The sequence below is a fragment of the Sebastes fasciatus genome, chromosome 18, assembly GCF_043250625.1.
Source record: "Sebastes fasciatus isolate fSebFas1 chromosome 18, fSebFas1.pri, whole genome shotgun sequence".
Taxonomy (NCBI): Eukaryota; Metazoa; Chordata; class Actinopteri; order Perciformes; family Sebastidae; genus Sebastes; species Sebastes fasciatus.
Window position 1 is genome coordinate 12,832,955 of NC_133812.1, and position 18,149 is coordinate 12,851,103.

Below are 18,149 nucleotides of genomic sequence, written 5' to 3' on the forward strand. Positions count from 1 at the left end.
TGTCCCAAAGTGAAAAATCCCAGATTTCATAATGAATCACTTTGACAAAAGTCAGAGGTACTGATTTATTTATCTCGGAAATGAAGGATCTCTAGCAAAACATGTAGTGAATTCTGAGAACAGGCATCTCTATTAACCCGCACAGTAACCGGCAGCTCAGCTCTGTGTATCTGCTGCTTTCAGGAGTGTCACAAAGATACATTTCTTGTTAATACCATGGCTCTGTTTGTAGTCAATTTTTATATTGTACATAATTATCAGTTCAATAAAAAAAGATTTTGGTAATCTGGGTTCAGTTTTTTATTGATGCTTCTTTCTACCACTAGTGTGTCCACTAGTGAATCGACGGCGAACGAGTCCCAGGATAATGTATGTTGTTTTTTTTCAATGGATGTTTAATCATTCCACACGATTTCATATATTTTCTGCACAGTCTTCGTCATTCCATGTTCACATTTTGCAAAGCACCTGTCCCGTCTTTGAATTAATCAACCCTAAATCTATGTATATTTTTAAACACGGTTGTCTTTTGTTGGCTCGTTTTCAAAATGCTATTTTGTTCGTGTTGCCTAGCCGGCTAACCACTCATCTCTCACACTCAGAGAACACTGAGTTAAGCTGCTGTGATATACAATAACACAGTAGCTTGACACCAGTAGGGGGAGTCAGACATTTACGGTTGCCTTCAGTCTACCTTTTATGACTGGAGCAGTGAGAGAGACGTTTCAGACCCTAGTGGCCCCATTGGATTGTCTTTCTGCCAGAGGGGATATCTCTAAAACATCTGAACAGATATCCATTATATTTGGTGGAAAGCACAGCTTTGAGCCAAGAACACTTAGGATCTTGGCGGCGAGTTGGGATCTGGGATTTTTGCCATTTGACAATTGGCAATGAAACTAATGGTGAGAGGAAGACTTGATTCCAAATCCTGGGGGTATATTTGTTGGGTCAGTAAATCAAATCATAATTAAAGCGGTGCCTTTAGGTGTTACAGAAAAGTGGGAGAATTGAGGCATTGATGATGTTTTTCAGTCTCATTCTACCAAATATAATCACTATTCAAAACTGGTTATTTTTACCAAACCTGTTGGAATGTCAGATGTCTTTGAGATAATGCATCAACATGCATGTTTATAATTTTCAGCAGCTTGGTTTAGTGTGTTAGCATGATAACATTTGCTAATTAGCACTACATGAAGAGTACAGTGGAGGCTGTACTATACTATGACTTCTTTATTATGTTTTTGTGACATGTGACTTTTTAATGACCTATTTACAACATATATGTACTATGCCTTTTTATTACATACTATAATGTTTTAATGACATACTATACTATGACTTGTTTATGACTTTTAACATATACTATACAATGACCTTTTTGTCATTTGAATGACGTCCTGTACTGACTTTTTTTTAATGACATACTATAGTATGATTTTTTAAATGACCGTTTAACAACATACTATATGTACTATGACGTTTTCATAACATAGTATAGTGACTTTTTTTATAACATTTTAATGACATACTCTACAATGACTTTTTCTGACATACTATACTAAATATTTGTTTTGTGAATATTACTATAGTATGACCTTTTTTTAATGCTGCAAGCAGCTAACGGGTGAGGCCACAGATGGGTGAGGACACAGTGTCCCCTCTACTGATGGAAGCAGCTGAAAGCAGGGCTTGTAGAGAGTAAAGGAGACTGTGCTGTCGTAATTTTTTTAACATACATTCTGACTTTTTTCTACATACTACACTATTATTTATTTTCATTTTTTAACATACTATAATATTACTTTTTTTCATTTTTTTGACATATATACTATGCCATACTATATCTTGTGAGATAGCTCATGGTGGTAGATACAGTATATGGTTGGATTACTGGAGGTTGAGGGTATGATCCCTATGTGACAGTGATTTTTGAGGGCTGACTTCAAATGAAAAAGTAAAATAGAAGAAGAAACACCACATCAGTGTGTCTGCTCAGATAGCTCAGTGTGTTAGTTACCTGGTTGGGATACTGGAGGTTGTGGGTTCAATCCTTATGTGGCACAGTCTGTTTTCAGGTCTAACTTCTAATGACGAAGTCAAATATACGAAGAGAACAGTCACAAGTGTGTGTGGCATTGGTGGCTTGGTTGCTAAGTTCCCGGTTCTGGCTGCAGCAGAGCAGGGTTCGATCCCCACGCTCACATCGATGCCCGGTACCCGACAGTGGAGTGAGACGAGCGTCTCCTCCCAGGGTTTCAGAGAGATACAACCGGGGGGTTATGCAACAGAAAACACAGTATAAATAATATTATATAAAGAAAACTAACCCTTTATTTATACTGGTAGAGGATTCCTTCCACAACCAGGTGCTCAAGGCAGTTGTGGAAACAGTCACCACAGCCATTCAGTCCAGCAAACACCACCCCAGGAAGAAAACCATCCCGTTCCTCAAGGCTGGAGAGAAGCCCCATTCCCTACCACAGATAATGCCGACTGTCCACAGCCCCATACTGGCAGCTGAGAGTGGATCTTGGACAACAACTAGAGTTCCCTGAACACATACAACATCACTGATGATGCATCCCAGCGTAGTAGCAGTAAAACCAAATTAATTTCTGTTGCATAACCCCCAGCTGTATCTCTCTGTCGGGCACCGGGCATCGATGTGAGGGTGGGGATTGAACCCTGCTCTGCCGCAGCCAGAACTGGCAACTTAGCAACCAAGCCACCAATGCCACACACACTCAGGACTGTTCTCTTTGTATATTTGACTTCGTCATTAGAAGTTAGACCTGAAAACAAACTGTGTCAGATAAGGATCGAACCCACAACCTCCAGTATCCCAAGCAGATATCTACACACTGAGCTATCTGACCAGATACACTGATGTAGTGTTTGTTATTATATTTGACTTCTTTGTTTGAAGTTAGCCCTCAAAACTCATGACATGACATTTTTCGACATACTATGACTTTTTTTCAATGAAATCTTTCGACATACTATATACCATGACATTTTCCATATAGTATGTCGAAAAAATAAAAGTCATATTAGAGTATGTTGAATAAAAGTCATAGTATGTCAGCATTTTCTTTTTTAAAAAGTCACGGTAAAGTATGTAAAAAAAAAAGTAATAGTATGTTGAAAAAATAAAAAAAAGTCATAATAGTACGTCATAATAGTACGTCGAAAAATATTCATAGTATAGTATGTAAAAAAAAAAGTCATAAAAAAGTGATATTATAGTTTGTTGAAAAAAGTCATAGTGTATTATGTCGAAAAATAAAAAAGTAATTTTTTTGGGGGAAAAAAAAGGTCACAGTATAGTTTGTCGATAAAATAAAAAAGTCATTGTATATTATGTTGAAAAAAGACACAGTATAGTATGTTGAAAGAAAAGTAAAAAAAACTCACAGTATAGCATGTGAATATTGGACATGTATTTGCCAGGTAGCCAGAAACTGAACTCCAAATGAATGATAATTTTGCTCCATAACTGCTGGATGTGTAATTATACTTTATATATAAAGTTTTCTAACAAGCTCGGCAAATCAACTTTAATCGCAGCTGTAACTCAGTGGGTTGAGCATGTTGAACATGTCCTTTAAACCACAAGGTTGGCGTTTCGATCCCTGACTCCTTTTCTCTGCATATTGAAGTGTCTTTGAGAGAGACACTGAATCCCAAGTTGCTCCTTGGGCGCTTTACAGCAGCCCAATGCTCCTAAATGCTTAGGATGGGTTATATGCAGAGGTCAAATTTCATGTATGTATGTATATGAAGATTCTAACAAGGTTTAAGTTATATGTCAATGTTGTGTTCACAACTTGTTTCCGCTTCCCCGTAGTAGCCCAAAAAAAATCAATCATTGCAGATTTAAGTTGTTTTAACTCCATCAATCATGCAGTTTTAGACTCAAGACTAATTTAGGTTGAGGGCGATCCTCTACCCTCGTACCTTCATTATCAAGTCTTACTTGGGAAGATCCTTAGTGAGGTTGAAGTCTCTCTTAGCCCTTCATCGTCTCATGTTGAAGGCTGTTCTTATTCCCTCGAGCACAGTATTTGAATCCTGATGAAATACGTAGAAGAAAAACAATAATGTTAAGACTGATAATCAATCATTCCTACTCATCCACTCCCAATTACATTACATTTTCACCGGGTCGGCCGTAACTGAATTACATGAACATTATGCAAGCTGTTACTTAAGTACATTAGAGACCTGAACATCTCTTGTGAATTCCATCGTGATGACAGTGCAAATTTAACTCTTACCCGTCCTTGTTTGTGGCTTCAGAGGAGAGCGGCTTTATGTAGAGATATATTGATTTCAGTTTTCAGGATATGGGAGCTTAATATAATTATTCCTCTTCATTAAAGTTTCATGTATACTAGGTCAACTGTGACTTAATCACATCACAACTAACGCCATGTACTCTGGGCGTTTAATCCCTTTCTTCTTTCTGCTTGTGTGAGTCATTGCATGATCTCTCTATAAGGCCCAGCTGAGATGTAGGTCATCTGGTGTGCTGCTGGGCCTGTGGCTCACCCATTAAACTCCATCCCTAAATGTAATGTGGCAACACGTAGGCCTTGTGGGATGCGGATGCACGGGGAGTTTTCACATCACAGCATGGTCCATATGTGTGTTTCTGTTTCAGCTCGCCTAGCGTTGCGTGGGCAGCCCGGGTTTATATATAGCATGGCATGGTATATAAGGCTTATAGGTGCTGTAGATGGACTGGTATACGGTGTGAATGTGTCATCTTGTATCGAACGTGGATATTCCTATAACTTGAACCTCCTCGTCTTCACTGTTCTTCAAGTGTCAGTCCCAGAACCGGTCTTAATTTTAGTGTTCTGTTTTTTTCTCCACTCTTTTTTATTTAGAAAACAAAAAAAATGTACTGGATTGATTAAATGTATGCGTGTTTTTACTCTGGGTTCAGTCTGCGTGTGGTAGGGAGCCTGAAGACATCTGGCTCAGCTGAAGGTTTTTCTCCCACAACATGCGTCAAGCCAAACATGCAGGATTGGAAGACATGTGGTATACACTAAAACTAATCCATAGGCATTTTTTGGGCTCTATGGATGTCATCTCTCAACAACTATTATAGATATTCCCATCAAAGTTTGTAGAGACATTCATGATTCCCAGAGGATGTATTATCCTACGGTCTTCTTTGATGATCCCTGATTTTTCCTCCAGCAACACCATGAGGTTGACATTTTTGGTTCAGAGGGGGAATGTCTCAACAACTATTGGATGGATCGTCGTGAAATTTGCTGCAGATATTCCAGATCCCTAGAGGATAAATTCTAATAACTTGAAGATCCTATGACATTTCAGCTAGTGCTATCATCAGGTCATTTCAGTTTGACCAATACTTTGGTTTATGACTAAATACCTGCAAAACTAATGGCATTCCCATCAGCCTCAGCTGCACATTATGTTTAGAGCTAAGCATGCTATCATGCTAAACTATGATGGGTAACATGGTAAATATTACCTGCTAATTTAAAGTGGCAATCTTGAAAATTTTCATTTAAATAAATATCTGTTAAACCTGCAGGAGGCAGAATGTTTTTGGCATCATTGGGCAACAATTCCCTAATAACCTTTCAGCATATTGTAACTCAAGTGTTCTGAGAGAAAACTAGACTTCTGCACCTCCTCATGGCTCTGTTTTCAGGCTTTAAAAACATCAAGCCCGTGACGGGAGACTTTGACCAATCACAGGTCATTTCAGAGAGAGAGAGAGAGCGTTCCTATTGGCTGTTCATTCAACGGAGGCAGCTGTCAATCACTCACAAACTCTGATGAAACGGTCAAACTAGGCAGCGCTGATCAAATATGAATCAATATTCTGTTACTGTAATGCCTATTTCTCACCTCAAGTGTTTTCAGAAACATCTTGTAGTGTACTGTTGAGCTGTAAAATGAGAAAGTGTGCTCCGGCTGGTGGGCGGTGCTTGGTATTTCCTCAACTGATCTCAACAAGGCTGCCGGGTCACAAACTTTCTCCAAGTCTAGTCTACTAGGTGAACACCAAAACCGTGCTCTCAGTTATATTTAGAGTTTGCTGTGACCTTATCAATAAGCAATTGGTCATATATGTAAGTCATCACTTTATTAAAAAAAGAATAAAGAATATTCATCTTTCTGCTACTTTTAGAAGATATTGTTCTATTAAAAAGTTATATATTTAACTAGTTGGTTTTATGCCAAAGTTACAGTCGTGAAAGATTTCCCTATATAAAGAGATATAGCATCTTTTCCCTTTTAGTTTATTTCCCCCACACTCACACTCACACATGCACACTGTCTTGTAAACTCAATATCGCAGTCGCAAACAAGTATGCACACTCAAGTCTTTCCTCCGCCCTTCCTTCACATTAACTTTTGCTGAATGGGAAGCTCTGAACTAAACAAACACAGACACAGAGGGGGTTACCATGGTAACCAGGTGCATCCGGTGTGCCTGCCTGTCTGACTTTAAGTTTATCCGTGTGTGTGTGAGAGCGTGATGATCTCCTAACCTCATCATCCTGAATCTCGTCTGACGATCTTATTTCTTTGACCAGGAGCTGAGAGGCGGAAGAAGAGGATGAGTGGGTGATGAGAGAAAAACAGGTGAGAAGGGAAGGGCAGAAAACGCGGAGAGTAGTGATAGATTGACCAAAGTGACAGAAGCAGGTGTTGCCCTTGGTGTTGAATCAAAATGAGGTCAAGATTGGATTCATCTTAAAAATCTAGCAGACGAGAGTATGTGTGAGTGTATGTGTGAGTGTGTGTGTATGTGTGTGTGTGTGTTTGGAGAATGCAGTATGGAGCGTAATGATGCCAGAGAGGAAGCAATTACTGACATAATTGTCAGAGTAATTAGTACTACCATTTTCTCTGTGGAGGACGAAGACAGATGGACAAGAACAAAGAGAGCAGCATCAGGTTGTTTAAGTTGTTTCACTGCAATCAAATGATCTTATAGAGCCCCAGTGGAAGATTTTATTCAGAGTGTTACTCTTCCAGGAGCGCTGTATGTTCACAGACAGTGCTCAACACATATTAAAAAGATGAACCTAATGAGGGGAAACAAGAATAGATTCGATCACATGATAAACACCCCTCTGTCTTCTTCTATTATTTGTATTTTACATTGAAGCCCCAGAAAACGTTGTCTCAAATCCTGTATCACATTAAATATTCATGATTAAATAAGCAACAATTATAAAGATCAGAAACAAATGTTATTACCTATATATTCTAAAAGAGTTTAACACTCGAAAACTGTTCTCACAGTGCCAGCAATAGAAGTAACAACCCCACAACTGTCGTCACATGAGAGGAAGCTTCGAAAAAAAAAAAAAACTAAATACAGAAGTCTCTCATGGGAAAAAAAACAAAACTTGCAGAATAATGTGTGTTCATGTATGACCACATCACAATTTCAATAAATCTCAAGCGGCACTATTACAGATTCATTTGTACTGTTTTTGACTCTGCAAACACTAAATATTCTAGTCAGCACAGCAACAGAAATATATAATTTCCATGCAAATGCGCTTTGCAGCTGTGTTCTAGTTGAAACTGTTCTGTGCAGATCGCTGATTGCCAGCAGTGTGTCTCCAGCTGATTAGAGCTGCGGATTTCCAAAACCCTTTAAACCAATTACACACAGAATAACTTTGTGCAGTTATCAGTGAACCGATGCTGCTGAAGATGCTGTTCCCGATAAGGAATCTGAAGGGGCGACTACAGTAGAATAATGATTCAAGAATAAAACGAACGATTTATTTTTGTCTAGGACTGACAATGACCAGGGCCTTAATCATCACACTGCATTTCCATCTTGACACACACACACTAACACACACTAACACACTACTAAAAGTAAATTCAAAGTGTTTTATTTTCAGTGCTTAGTCAGAGCTCACTCGACTAAGTGCTGGTGACTAATTTCTGTGACTATAAACCATTTTCAATTCACTTTGAAGGAATCCCACCTGCTTAGCAGCATGTGTGTGTGTGTTTGTGTATGTGTGTGTATGTGCAAATAAAAAAACAAAACACCTTGATGTGACATGTACTCTGCTCGAACGTATTCTACATCATGTTAGTCTGTTGAGAATAGAGGTTTGAGTCCGTTGGAGCCTCAGTGCAGCTGGTGTCTGAGTGTGTGAAGCAGCCTGGACTCTGGTAAACACTCGGTTGTGGTTGCACTTTGCCCATTTGTGGCTTTGGAAGTTTCTTCTACAGAGTCTAACAGCCAGACAGCAGCTGATATTTGCTAATGCGTTATGTGCTGCGTGGGTGGGAATGTTTGGGTACATTTGCAAGTGTGTGTGTGTTTCGCTAATAGGGATGAAATCTTTGAGCAGCTTTTTTTATAAATCTGTGACTTTTATTCCCTGATTGAAGCAAAGCAGAGCGTGAAAGCAAATATAATTTCAGATCCAATCTTTCACGCCTGCGTTATACAGTGACGGAAATGTAGCGCGACTCAAGATGCTTTTAAGGCTTCATTTACACAAAAAAACAAATTAACGTGATCAAACAACGGATTTTCTTTGCTTCCAGTATCTGCGTGTCTGCAGCTCATTCACACATGCACTCACACTCACACACCCAGTCACCCATAGACATGCCTGGTCTCACACACACACACACACACACACACACACACACACAGGATGTTCACAGAGCAATTTGCTGGTGACATTTCCCTGCAGTGTAAATTGCAGCATTTATTAGCACTGAGTCAACATAAATCTTAGTTAGAGACTAAAACCTTTGAGAGAGGACAAGACACAAAAGCAAGCCGTCAATAAATCCTCTGCTTCCTTTTTGTATGTCACCATCTTCCGATAAATAATGACTGTGCACAACCACACGAAGCAACAATGACCATGCACACACACACAAAGACTGGCTGTCTCTTACCGCTAAGAATCTTGGTACCATCATTGACTGGTATGTGACTTTTGACCATCATGTTACTAAACTTGTACCAATCATGTTTTCTCCAGCAAAGGAACATTGCAAAAATCAGATGCATCTCGTCTTCCAAGGATATTGAACTATTAAGTCACACTTTCATTTTTACCCGTCTAGACTATTGTAATTCCCTCTACACCTGCCTCAGTCAAATCTGATGATCTGATGATCTCATTGTTCCTTATTCTACCTCTCGACCACTCCGATCTTCAAATCTCGGTCTTTTATCCATCCCCCGCTCCAAGTGCAAATCAAAAGGTGATCGGGCCTTTTTCTATCCTAGCCCCGAACCTCTTGAATCACCTCCCCCAATCTGTCAGAGCTGCTGAATCTTTGGACTGCTTTAAGCAGCTTCTAAAAACCCATCTTTCTAAGCAAGCTTTTTTTTATAGGCCTCATCCACATACAGTATGTTTTTGTGTGTCTTAGTTTGGTCTGTCTCTCATTGTTCTGTGTTTCGTATTGTAATTATTCTTTGGTTTCTCTCATTGTTCGATGTTTTATTTGTGTGTAACGGTGTGTTTTAAGCGGTGTTACATAAATAGTTATTTATTTATTATTTACACACACCACAAACAAGCAACCAATAGGAACGCTCTCTCAATGAAATGAGCTGTGATTGGTCAATGTCTCCCATCACGGGCTAGATTTTCTAAAGCCTTAAAACAGAGCCATGAGGAGGTGCAGAAGTCTCTCAGAACAATTGAATTACAATATGCTGAAAGGTTATTATGGAATTTTTGCCCAATGATGCCAAAATTGTACTGCCTACTGCCACTTTAATTAGTTGCCTTTATAAAAATAAAGGCATCTATATGTTCACTTTGATGGATTATATCTGCAAGTTGATCTTAATGTTGTACTGACATGAACTGAAACCAAAGCTGTACTGACGGTAGAAAAAAAAATAGCGTAATGTTAAGTATACTCGATTTGTAGTTAATGGGCTGAAACTAAACCTTCATTACGGTCCTTTAATCTGTTCTTGTGGTTCAATAACCAACTGCACGGAGTCTGGTTTTTCTCACTGTGTTTGCATACAGACTAATTATCCAATCTAAACAGATATTAATTAGAAAAAGGCCATAATTGGTGTAGTTTGTATTTGTACGCAGATGTTGCGTTTTTTCTGTCCTCTAACCTACAACAGTTAGATGACTACATTAAAGCGTCTTCTGCTTTTAAGAACACAAACAATAATTAATTTCATTTATAATCCTTCAGATTTCAGTCCTGGTTGATTTCGCCAAACCTGTGGTTACTGATGGTAACAGAGTGTTTAATACGGCGGTCCCAGAGTTACATTCAAAATGACACATGTATTGACCACTGACAGAAGCAAACACTCCTTGAGCGGCTACGTTGTCAAAAACGCAACAGAGGCAACTTATTTATCTGATTCCAGTGAAGTCAAACAAACCATAATATTGTTTCAAGAGAACTTAAAAGGACAGTCAACCTTTTCTCGATCGGGTAACATTTTTTTTAATAGTGACAGTTGACAGGTGACAGGAAATGAGGGGAGAAACATGCAACAAAGGTAGGATGTGAATTGGGGACGTTGCGGTTCGTGGTCGGCCTTTACCCCTCGGCCACCAGGGCGCGACAATAGCATCATAATAGGGATGTTAATAATTAACCGTTTAACCATTAACCGACAGGAAGTCGGCTCCAGTCTCTCCCGGTCTCTCCAGCTCGCTTGGGCGGAGGAGTTGTAGTTTCGTAGCATTTATTCACCAACAAATAAAATGTACACACACTGCTACACTTACCTTCACAGCTATAACACCACCAACAACCGCCACACACACGGACACTCGTTAGAGTTACGTCGCGCTGACAGACTGTATGTGTACGGCGGCGGCGAGCAAGAAGACACCGGCAATGTTAGAGCTGCTAATGTAGCACAAATACACACACTGTTTGTTGGACAATCGCTATCGTTAAGCCGGGCAGACACACAGCTGACAACCTGCTAAACTGAACTAAATGTGCGGTGGTGACTTTTACTGGGAAAGTGGCTGCATGTCCGCGACACGACATGCAGCAGCGTGGCTGCTAAGTCAACGCTCCCGGACGGGTGAACTGGGGACTCAGTTGTCTGTTGTGCTCATACACTGCAGCTGGCGCGAGGCACAAATATGGTCAGTTAACGTGTAATAATTGGTTAACGAGGGTCGGTTAAGAATTTTCAATTCAATCATAATGAACTCAATCTAAAGTTGTCTTCCACATTACGTTAAATATGTGAATGTAATTATATTCAGCATATGTTAAATTCATGCATGCATCGTTTCCCTGTGAATCCCTTGTACGTGGAGGTACGCAATTTCAACCCTGAGCAGTAGGAAAGGCGGACTCAGTAGTAATGCAAACTATTCCATATGAGCTATAACCTTCAATTATTGAAAAACTGCAGGCCATAAATAGTATCAAATAAAAGGGTTTGATACAATGAAACTCTTATCTTACTACATAGTTGGAGAAGCTCATCAGTGCAATCTGACAGAATGTGTCAGCAGTTTTGATATGGACATGAATGTGGGCTGGATCCTACTGCCTAATATCTTGCTAAGTTAAGAAAGAGAAAATCTACTGCTTCCAAGTGTCAGGTGCATGTACACTGAACCCAGACACAAAAATCTATATCTGTTCATCCGTAGAAAACAAATAACCATCGCACATTTCTTGGCACACACAAACACAACTCACTCTAATGAACCCATCACGCCTGAGGAAAAGCCTCGCAAACACTTCCCTCAGAGAAAAAAAAAAAACCCAGTGAAAACTTCCTCCTGTTATAAAGCCGCCACTGAGAGCATCCTCACGTTCAAACAACAGCTCAGACAAAGAGACCAACGCCTGACCCCTCTCACCCTGTTCTCTCCTTTACTCCCACAATCTGCTTCAACAACAACCTTTTCCCACTGCTGGGTGGAAACGCTTCTTGTCAATGCCCACGTCTGTGTACTTTGACCCACTGATGTGCTTTTTTTATGTTTAATTTATTGTGTATGTACGTATAATCGACTGCTGATGTATAATGTGTTTGTGTTGGTCCACTGAAAATGGGCTGATTACAAGGCTGTATGGAGAGGAAACTGCACCAGCTGCAACTGTGTCATCACTAAAACTGGAACTTAAAGGAACAATGCGTAACATTTCGGGGGGCTCCATTAGCAGAAATGGAATATAATATTCATAACTGTTTTCATTAGTGTATAATCACCTGAAACTAAGAATCGTTGTGTTTTCGTTAGCTTAGAATGAGTCCTTCATATCTACATAGGGAGCGGGTCCTCTTCACAGAGTCCGCCATGTTGCTCCGCCATGTTTCTACAGTAGCCCAGAACAGACAAACCAAACACTGGCTCTAGAGAGACTCTAGAGAGAGCCTTGCGCGTTTTTACATTACCTGAAGGCCATGGTAGTTCACCGAAACACTTGTGAAGCTGCGGTAATGTGAGCTGCAGAGTGCAAAACCGTGGTGCCGCCAGCTGCCGTCTGACTTCCGTTGCTCCTAAAGTAGCGTTATTATGGTGAGGATTGCCTCTGTGTGAGGCTAGCGGCATTACCACAAATTTGCACCCGTTGGCTCATGTTACCAGTCTTGGAAAGGGAGAAGTGAGCGGAGAGGTACTCAGTTGGTTGCAATCTTCAACCACACCACTAGATGCCGCCAAATCCTACACACTGTACCTTTAAATTGTGATGCGGCTGAAGCCCCTAATTTGTCCTCGGTGGTTAGTTACAGTTTAACAAGATATACTCCAAAGTCTGATAGACCACACCACCTCTGCTGTGATAACCCCTCCCAGAAAGTCAATCAAGGAGCATCAGGGAACTCAGACAGTAAAAAATATTTCTAACTACCACTGCTTTCTTGGCCATTGTAGCCATATATTATTTAAAGCATGGCTAGCAAACCATGAATCAGTGCTTGTATTTCAGACCTGCTGACAGCAGGTGTTTATCACAGCAAATTAGCAGAAAATGGCTTTTAGAAAGTGTTATTACAGTTTGTCAAACACAACCCATGGTTGACTGAATGCTGTGCAGTAAGTGAGGTGACAGAGTAGTTTAATCACAGCTGCAGGCTGCGAGGCCAACACCTTATCTGTAGTAACATACATTTGTCTTGATTAATGCTAGTTAAAGTGGCAGTAGGCAGTATATTTTTGGCATCATTAGGAGCAAATTCCATAATAACCTTTCAGCACATTGTAATTCAAGTGTTCTGAGAGAAAACTAGACTTCTGCACCTCCTCATGGCTCTGTTTTCAGGCTTTTAAAAAAATCGATCACAGGTCGTTTCATTGAGAGATCGTTCCTATTGGTGGTGCTCCGGTCATGTGACCAGAACTTGGTGTTCCTTCAACAGATTTTTACAATGGCGGCTGCGTCACAAACTTTCTCATTTTACAGCTAAACTGTGGCTCTGGCTGAAGGTAACAAAAATCAGTGTCTAGAAGGTAACCTGCAAATTGCAGAAACTCGCCAAAACTCTCGCAAGGCTCGCTGCCCGATGACCTATTCTAACTTAAACCATTCAAGGTCAATGCCTAACCTGAACAATCTCGCGAGAGTTTCAACATTTTGCATGAAACATTCTAGCCATGACCAACAAAATCTGCATACCAGCACAACCAGCACCAGTGACTTTGTTGTCACTTAAAATGTAAGGCTGCTGGAAGGCAAGATTTAAGCTGTTTCCCCCCTGCTTCCAGTCTTTATGCTAATCTAAAATAATCATCTAACTAGTAAATATACTGTAGATGTAGCTATAAATAAATGTAAAAAGTACAATACAGTATTTGCCTCTGAAATGTAGTAAATTTGAAGTATAAAGTAGCATAAAATGGAAAGTACACCTACTTCAAAATTGTATTTTAACACATTCCATTGTTGGTTATACTGTAGTACAGAGACAAATACATATGGTTATGTAGTGGTCCATTTATATCTAAGGGTGGTCTATTGCACAGGAAAAACACAAGAAGTAATCAGTGTCAAAACATGAGTTTTGGAAAGTTCTCTCACCTTTCACTCTATTAGTGTTTACTTCAGGGTTAAAATACACATTTATTAGACATTCCTCAATTGAGAAACACATATTACTCCAAAAAAAAGTATCACTCAGATTCTAATTACAGTATTATATATCAGCTGAGGACCTAAATACACATATTTTTCATTTGTGAATAATGTGGGTTCCTACTGGCGTTAAAACAAGAGAGAGCTGTAATTTGTACTTTCCCTGGTGAATGAGAGAGCGCGAGCATCGTTCTTCCTAATAGATTCTGTGTATCTGTATGTGGGTGAGCGGAGGGAGGGAGGGTTAGCTTGTTCATATTCCAGTCATGTTTGAGTCACCTCGCAGCCGAGGCTCTTCAACACAACGGACGGCTCTCCCTCCTCCTCCCTCTGCCTGCCCTTCAATTTCTTAAAATTGTTATTGTGATAATTGCCAGCTTTCAGCCCACAGCCTCAGTGAGATGATTGTCATGCTTTATTATTATTAAAGTAGGCTATGTGTTCTGCAGATTCGGCACTTATGGGAGAAAAGAGTGAGATCCTTGAGGTGATATGTGTGGTATAAGCTGGACAAGCCAGACATGCATAATGCAGAATATAGAGTCTACTCACTCACTTTGTTTTTCACACACACACACACACACACACACACACACACACACACATAACTCTCACAAAAGCAGATGGTGCCAGATGGAACTGAGACTAAAATAGAAAGAGAAAAAAGAGGGTAAAAAGAAAAAAGAGGAGGATATTTTGTCTTTCGGAGCAAAAAGCAGAGAACAACCCTGTGGGCTTCTGAGAGCGAACGCACAAACACACACCAACATGCATACACAACACTGTACAACACATGACATCAGAGGCACGCGGTTGTATGTGGACGCTGGCCATGTCTTGTATTTATTTATTTTAACATTGATTTATCCAAAAAAATGCCAAAAAAAAAAGTTTAAAATAATCACATTAGTTGGTCTGAATTTTGACAGCTAACCAAAATCTGCTTCTGGACTATCAGCAGTGTTTACTTACAAAAAATAAATAACTACACAACTGGTTTGTTGTAAGTAATCTATAAAATAGAAATAAGTTCTCCCTAGATAGACTCACACACCCAAAACCCTGGATCCTACACTTCCCACAATGCAACTCAATCGTGTCCTCCTGCTTGGTAAATTGAGATGACCCTGATGACTTTATGAAGATTATTCCGCCAGACGACAGATGGCATTATACAGCTGTTTTCCCAGGCTGCATAGCAATAAACTGACCTTTCATGTGTAAAATCGGCAGAGGGCTCCTTTGAGTGTGCTCTGACTTCCTCATTTTTGGATGATTTTCACACACTAACCACTGTGATGTTTGATGTTGGAGGTGACATACTCTGCCTGCTGGCGTTCAGGGGAAGCTCTTACAATAAAACATTCAAGGTTTAAATAGACAGTAAACAACCGAAATATTCTGCTAATAAATACTTTTTCTAATTCACAGTTTTCTCTCCGAAGAACAAACAAATGGGCTTTATGAATATTCAGCACACAGTCACATTAATGTCTCCCATTCATGATGGGACACAGCAGGTATGAAGGGCTAACAACTCGCATAAGATGCTCTAATTGATGATTTCTGTAGCGACAAATTCATATTTTACAGCAAGACGATTGCAGTGTCAACCATAAAACTGACATTGCAGAAAGTAATTGTCAAAAAATGCATTATGCAATGAAATTATAACACACTAATTGATTTATCAGCCCTGAAAACACTTTTTTTTTCATATTTAGAGTTGGGAGAATGTCTCCTATCTCCATTAGTCTCCTATTGATAAGATGACATTCATCAACTGCTGTAAATGTAACTGTTTCTTGGCTTAAAGTCTATCAGCCCTCTAAATTTCAATACACTTTTTTGAGATATGCTTCCTGAGAAGGTACAGACAAAGAGACAAACTGATGAAGACAAAGCCTCCTTAGCAAAAGTGATAAATCTACGCCCAAAATGCAGGTAATCCTACCCTATATCTTCCCGAGTGGGGTGTAGTCTTTGATAAAAACTCTGTGACGTAATCTTTATGGTTGTTGTGGCATCCACATTAACCGAGAGATGTGACTCAGAGAGCAAATTCCAAGAGGACAAGCGGCGAGATGACGACGCCATCCATCCTCAGATCATTTCAATTATATTGGACAGGTGATTACAAATGTGCCCTCTGTCCACCCTCAGCTCTGGTTACATCACTCTGCCTTTGACAAGTCACAGTTGGAAAGCTGTTAATTTCTACATGAATCACTCAGAATCTGCGCCCATCACGGCACTATATCACACACAGGTCAGCTGATGACTAAAGCACGGCATCAAGACGTGCAGCATTGCTCTACGTGATTCAACAGATTCTCACTTTATGAGGGAAGCTGTGAAATAAAAGAGCTGGCGGTGGTTTCACGTTAGTAACACCCACCACGACCTCGTTTCACACAGTTCACTCTGACTTTTTCTGCATGTATTTAAAAGGTGATCTTGATGTGGGAAGAAAGCTCAAGGAAAGATGCAAGAATAGCAACACTGTGCCCTTTACTTGCATGTGTGTGTGTGTTGTATGTTTACTTACCGTGAGTCTCAGTACTGCTGGTGCAGCTGTGAGGCTGCCTTCATCACTTCTGCTTTAAACCTCCTAAATGTCAGCACAAGGAAGAGGAAGGTCATTAATATTTGTCAAAATAAAAACTCACTCATTCATCACTCACTGTCCACCTATCTGCCTCCCTGCAGGCCATTAGGAGTCATGACATTGCCAGACAGACAATACACTGACTGCACCAGTCCAGGATCATTAACTCACCTCCTCCCTGCTTTATGATGCTGTCCATGCTGGGAGCTTCATGTGACACTGTCCTCCTTTTAGCATTCCTGTGAAGCCAATTACCCACAGACAGGGAAAACAACAGGTGACAAGTCCTTCAGGAGTTTGTCCCACCGCAACAACATGTGCAACAAAGACAACAGGAAAGCGAAGGAGGTGTCAATCAACACATGTCTAATCAGGCAGAGTGAAATCACCTGTGTGAGGTGGAATTACCTGTAACCTACTACAACAGCAACACGTGGTGGATTCACCAGCACTGAGGGTCACAGGTTCAAATCTGGCTTGGGGCCCTTCTGTGTGGAGTTTGCATGTTCTCCCCGTGTCAGCATGGGTTTTCTCCGGGTACTCCGGCTTCCTCCCACAGTCCAAAGACATGCTGGTTAGGTTAATTGTTGACTCTAAATTGCCCGTAAGTGTGAATGGTTGTCTGTCTCTATGATGGGCTGGCGACCTGTCCAGGGTGTACCCCGCCTTCGCCCATTGTCAACTGGGATCGGCTCCAGCCCCTCTGCGACCCCTAACGGGATAAACGGTTGCAGTTGATGGATGGTGATCTTGAGAAACTCGCAGGAGCAAACTAGATTTTTTAATTAATGTAGTTGTAGGCTATTTAGTAACACACAGGGCAAAAGCACAGGACACAACATCTTATACATCCATGGTCTGTGGTCTATTGGACATCTATTTTGAACATCCATGAAAAAGTTTGAGATTGCTCTCAAAACTTCCATTTATGTCCATCCTTATGCTCCTCTGGGAAGCGGCCGGGCAAAAAAGTTTAATAAATAAATAAGTAAGTAAGTAAATAGTTACAATAGTAGGCCTACGCATATTTATAATACTTTTATTGTTCAACACAGGCCATTTTGGTAGAAACCTTAAAATTCTGACAATAGAATAGAAATAATTTTATTTAATTTTTATACGGCACTTTGTAGGCGGATGTTTTACTGCCGTCTGGTATTCGCTTTTTTAGTCAGAGCATTTGATTTATTGATTGTTTTCAGGATGCAATAAAAATTTCAACTAATATAACAAAAATTTTTTCGAAAATCTTTACCAACCCCTAGGGTAAATATGGAGGAAGGAGTTTGCATCAACCAATTAGAAATAAAAGACTAATATATATATCTACGGGTAAACATTGGTTTTAAATTACCGAAAGACAAAACATTTTACTCTAAAATATGGCATGCACAGTTGAGATGCTGAAAAGTGTGAAAAAAATGGAAACGTTACTTTTTAAAAG

At 40.0% G+C, this 18,149-nt stretch overlaps 1 long non-coding RNA gene across 1 annotated transcript; it reads right to left on the reverse strand.

Moving 5' to 3' along the window:
• Positions 1–3,301: 3,301 nt before the first annotated feature.
• LOC141755709 (uncharacterized) lies at positions 3,302–17,774 on the reverse strand. The gene is made up of 3 exons (XR_012591324.1): positions 16,877–17,774; positions 16,646–16,708; positions 3,302–4,077 (listed from the first exon to the last, which is right to left on the reverse strand). It is a non-coding gene; the product is annotated as an uncharacterized LOC141755709 (long non-coding RNA).
• Between the last annotated feature and the right edge of the window lie 375 nt (positions 17,775–18,149).